We start from the raw sequence: 6,036 nt of genomic DNA, 5'->3' as shown, positions 1-6,036 counted from the left end.
GAAACTAAAGGGTCATTATGTGGTGGATTTGCTTGACAGGATAAGGATAGAATACATGCAGAAATTTCATTATCGTGCAGGAATAGCCGAGGCAAAATTCATGGGCCACATTATCATCCCTGCCGTGATGAATGAACTGAAGCAGAAGACAATAGGCTTGGAAATGAACATGACGCTTTGCTCGGGTACCACAGCAGAGATATCATATTTGGATAAAGAGAAGAGGGAATGGAGATATCCAGTGGATTTAGAAGCTAGAACTTGCAGTTGTAGGCAATGGCAGATAACTGGGCTGCCATGCATTCATGCCTTGTTTTTCATCACTTCTCTTCCAGGTCCAGCAGGGAACATACAGCAGGGCTCTAAATGGTGATCATGGTGATCCAAGTAAGGCTCCAAATGATGATCCAAGTGAGGCTCCAAATGGTGATCCAAGTGAGGCTCTAAATGGTGATCATGGTGATCCAAGTGAGGCTCCAAATGGTGACCAACCTTCTGTTGTTGTGAGTTCTGCTAGGTATGTAAATCTTGCAAGGGTCAAATACTACTGTACATCTATCACTTGACACGATCTCATTACCGTTTATGTTTGGACCCTTTATGTTTTGCACAGCTCTATGGTAGGTTTGAAGAAGACGCGCAAGGTACCGACAACCAAGAGAAGAAGAGAAGAAACAATGAGCACAAGGTGCACGAGGAGCAAAGTGATGGCAAGAAGCTCAAGGAACAGACAGAAGCCCCAACGCTATCTATGAACAATTATGAAACATTATGAATAAGGAATGATGTTGTATTATGAAACATTTATCACTTGACATGTTGTATTTCTGTTGGATGATGTTGGACCTATGTTAGAAGTATGTTTGACATGATATTTAAATATCTGTTGGATGATGTTTGAATGAGCACATGGTTTTTCCTTTTTTTGATTTTTTTGAATTTTGTTTTGCTCATTTAAATTCTGGTCAAACCTAACTTTGACCAAGATTTAAGCAAGTCTAAAACATCAAAATGAAAAACTAAGCCTGGATACTTCTTAGTCAATCCAAAATGAAGTTGTGTGAGGTTTTTGAAATTTTCATGAAAAATGTGCTAAAAAGAGGGGTCCAAAGGTAGGGTAAACGGCCTCATTTCTAAGCAAGGTTTTTTTCGACCTTATCTAAATCAGCCAAATAACTTTCCTACACATATATTCTATATGTACAGACTATGTGCGCTGGTTTTTCCATTTTTTGATTTTTTTTAAATTTGTTTTGCTCATTTGAATTCTGGTCAAACTTAACTTTGACCAAGATTTAAACAAGTGTAAAACATCAAAATGAAAAGCTAAGCCTGGATCCTTCTTAGTCACTCCAAAATGAAGCTGTGGTGAGTTTTTTGAAATTTTCATGTTCATTTCCCCAAAACACTTCTCTTCACTTCATACCAGAGAGTTTGAGATACTCGAGATATCATACAATACACATGAACTTATCATTTAAATGTATGTAAAGCTTGTTTATCAACTTAAATCGTTAGTATATGACATAAGAAGACTATGTGCGCAGGTTTTTCATATTTCTGATTTTTATTTAATTTATTATGCTCATTTGAAATCTGGTCAAACATAGCTTTCACTGGTAGAAAAAGAGGCTTCCGTCCAGCCCCATTAGTCGCGAAACTGTAGGAACCGCGACTAATGAAGTCTTTAGTCGCGGTTCGGCAGACGAACCGCGACCAAAGGCTTGGGCCAGGGCGCTCGGTGGCCAGCTGGTGCACGTGAGGGGCTTTAGCCGCGGTTGGCCAGGCCAACCGCGACTAAAGGTGCCCAAAGGCCTTTAGTCGCGGTTGGCCTGGCCAACCGCGACTAAAGCTCCTCCCCTATATATACCAGTTCAGCGCACTCACTTAGCCATTTGGTGCCACTTCTCTTCACAAGGGGGTGTAGGTTTGCTTTTGGTTCCTCTTATTCACACAAGGTGTTTGATGAAATGCCCAACAGCGTGAAACAAACATGATATGAAGTGTTGGAGCCACACTTGAGGTTCCTCCTCGATCGCGGTTAGCAACTTGAACCTTTCATGCATGTGTGTCATTGATAAAATATGCATGTGTGTTGTTCATTGTTTAATTTCTATTGTTTATAGCTAGTTACTTTAACAAATGCATGATGGTTAATTATATATTTTATATTATAATAATGCAGATGAATCGGCAATGGATGTACGGTAACCGACTCTCCCGCGAGTTCACTACGGGTTTGAAAGATTTCCTCGTAGTGGCTAATGCGAACAAGCAGAAGGGTTTTGTTATCTGTCCATGTGTTGACTGTAAGAATCAGAAGGGTTACTCTTCCTCAAGAGAAGTTCACCTGCACCTGCTTCGGCACGGTTTCATGCCAAGCTATAATTGTTGGACCAAGCATGGAGAAAGAGGGGTTATAATGGAAGAAGATGAAGAAGGGGATGATTTCATCGATGAAAGCTATCTTGCTCATTTCGGTGATACTTTCATGGAGGATGCTGAAGGTGAAGGGGAAGGTGAAGGGGCAGGTGAAGGGGAAGGTGAAGGGGAAGGTGAAGGTGAAGGTGAAGAAGAGGCACGTGATGAGACCGTTGATGATCTTGGTCGGACCATTGCTAATGCACGGAGACGCTGCGAAACTGAAAAAGAGAGGGAGAATTTGGATCGCATGTTAGAGGATCACAGAAAGTCGTTGTACCCTGGATGTGATGATGGTCTGAAAAAGCTGGGTTGCACACTGGATTTGCTGAAATGGAAGGCACAGGCAGGTGTAGCTGACTCGGCATTTGAAAACTTGCTGAAAATGTTGAAGAATATGTTTCCAAAGAATAACGAGTTACCCGCCAGTACGTACGAAGCAAAGAAGGTTGTCTGCCCTCTAGGTTTAGAGGTTCTGAAGATACATGCATGCATCAATGACTGCATCCTCTACCGCGGTGAATACGAGAATTTGAATGAATGCCCGGTATGCACTGCATTGCGTTATAAGATCAGAGGCGATGACCCTGGTGACGATGTTGAGGGCGGGAAACCCAGGAAGAGGGTTCCCGCCAAGGTGATGTGGTATGCTCCTATAATACCACGGTTGAAACGTCTGTTCAGGAACAAAGAGCATGCCAAGTTGTTGCGATGGCACAAAGAGGACCGTAAGTCGGACGGGGAGTTGAGACACACCGCAGATGGAACGCAATGGAGAAAGATCGACAGAGAGTTCAAAGATTTTGCAGCTGACGCAAGGAACATAAGATTTGGTCTAAGTACAGATGGCATGAATCCTTTTGGCGAGCAGAGCTCCAGCCATAGCACCTGGCCCGTGACTCTATGCATCTACAACCTTCCTCCTTGGTTATGCATGAAGCGGAAGTTCATTATGATGCCAGTGCTCATCCAAGGTCCGAAGCAACCCGGCAACGACATCGATGTGTATCTAAGGCCATTAGTTGATGAACTTTTACAACTGTGCGGCAGACCTGGTGTCCGTGTGTGGGATGAGCACAAAAAAGAGGAATTTAACCTACGAGCGTTGCTTTTCGTAACCATCAACGATTGGCCTGCTCTTAGTAACCTTTCGGGACTGTCAAATAAGGGATACAATGCATGCACGCACTGCTTACATGAGACTGAAAGTGTACATTTGCCAAATTGTAAGAAGAACGTGTACCTTGGGCATCGTCGATTTCTTCCGAAAATTCATCCAGTAAGAAAGAAAGGCAAGCATTACAACTGCAAGGCAGATCACCGGCCGAAGCCTGCGGAACGCACTGGTGCTGAGGTATTTGATATGGTCAAGGATTTGAAAGTCATCTTTGGAAATCAGTTCCGAAGGGAGCTGACGGGCACGCAACCATGTGGAAGAAGAAATCTATATTCTGGGAGCTAGAATATTGGAAAGTCCTAGAAGTCCGCTCTGCAATCGACGTGATGCACGTTACGAAGAATATTTGCGTGAACCTCCTAAGCTTCTTGGGCGTGTATGGGAAGACAAATGATACAAAGGAAGCACGGCAGGACCAGCAACGTTTGAAAGACCCTGATGACCGGCATCCGGAATGGTTTCAAGGTCGTGCCAGCTACGCTCTGACCAAAGAAGAGAAGGTCATCTTTTTTGAATGCCTGAGCAGTATGAAGGTCCCGTCTGGATTCTCGTCCAATATAAAGGGAATAATAAACATGGCGGAGAAAAAGTTCCAAAACCTGAAGTCTCACGACTGCCACGTGATTATGACGCAATTGCTTCCGATTGCTTTGAGGGGGCTCCTGCCGGAAAATGTTCGAGTAGCCATTATGAAGCTATGTGCATTCCTCAATGCAATCTCTCAGAAGGTAATCAATCCAGAAGATCTACCACGGTTACAGAATGATGTGATCCAATGTCTTGTCAGTTTCGAGTTGGTGTTCCCGCCATCCTTCTTCAATATTATGACGCACCTCTTGGTTCACCTAGTCGAAGAAATTTTCATTCTCGGTCCTGTATTTCTACACAATATGTTCCCCTTCGAGAGGTTCATGGGAGTATTAAAGAAATGTGTTCGTCACCGTGCTAGGCCAGAAGGAAGCATCGCCAAGGGCTATGGAAATAAGGAGGTAATTGAGTTTTGTGTTGACTTTGTTCCTGACCTTAAGCCGATTGGTCTTCCTCGATCGCGGCACGAGGGGAGACTAAGTGGAAAAGGCACGATCGGAAGGAAATCAACGACATGTATGGACGGCCATTCTCTGACTGAAGCAGACCACACTGTACTGACCAATTCCAGCTTGGTGGCTCCGTACTTTGAGAAACACAAGAATATTTTACGCTCGGACAACCCGGGGAAGCCTGAATCCTGGATTAGGAAGGCCCACATGGAGACTTTCGGCAGTTGGTTGAGAAAACATTTAATGAATGACAATGATGTTGTAGATCAGCTGTACATGTTGGCCAAGACACCATCTTCGACTATAACGACTTTCCAAGGGTACGAGATAAATGGGAATACATTTTACACGATCGCCCAAGATAAAAACAGCACCAACCAAAACAGTGGTGTCCGCTTTGATGCAGCAACCGAGAATGGGCAAAAGGTCACATATTATGGTTACATAAAGGAGATATGGGAACTTGACTATGGACCCTCCTTTAAGGTCCCTTTGTTCCGGTGCAAATGGTTCAAGCTAACAGGAGGTGGGGTAAAGGTGGACCAGCAATACGGAATGACAATGGTGGATTTCAACAATCTTGGTTACCTTGACGAACCATTCGTCCTAGCGAAAGATGTCGCTCAGGTTTTCTATGTGAAGGACATGAGTAGCAAACCGAGGAAACGGAAAGATAAGAAAACGATCAGTACATCATGCGATGATCCAAAGCGCCACATTGTTCTTTCAGGGAAAAGAAACATCGTGGGAGTGGAGGACAAGACAGACATGTCAGAAGATTATAATATGTTTGCTGAAATTCCGCCCTTCAAAGTGAACACCGACCCAAGCATTAAATTAAATGATGAGGATGCTCCATGGATACGGCACAATCGTAAGCAAGCAGGGACACAAGGGAAGAAATGATGTGTAATAATTTATTGTACCAAACTTTGTTGAATGGATCATGTGAATTATATTACCCGTGATGTGTTTGGTGTCCATTTTCGAATGATTCGAGATACCACTGATGATACATAAAATTTGGAGTGATTTAGTCATACTCCTGCCTAGGCGTATAAAATTTTGAATTAAATTAGTTTTATTTTTCTGAATTTTTTGATATATTATTTGTATTTTTAACATTTTGAATTGAACTAGTTTTATTTTTCTTAATTTTTTGATATATTATTTGTATATTTAGAATTTTGAATTGAATTAGTTTTATTTTTCTGAATTTTTTGATATAATATTTGTGTTTTTAACATATTGAATTGAATTAGTTTTATTTTTCTGAATTTTTTGATATATTATTTGTGTTTTTAACATATTGAATTGAATTAGTTTTGTTTTTCTGAATTTTTTGATATATTATTTGTATTTTTAACATTTTGAATTGAATTAGTTTTATTTTTCTGA

Source organism: Triticum dicoccoides, chromosome 3B (genome assembly GCF_002162155.2).
Source record: "Triticum dicoccoides isolate Atlit2015 ecotype Zavitan chromosome 3B, WEW_v2.0, whole genome shotgun sequence".
NCBI classification, from domain to species: domain Eukaryota; kingdom Viridiplantae; phylum Streptophyta; class Magnoliopsida; order Poales; family Poaceae; genus Triticum; species Triticum dicoccoides.
This window is presented reverse-complemented; position numbering follows the sequence as displayed.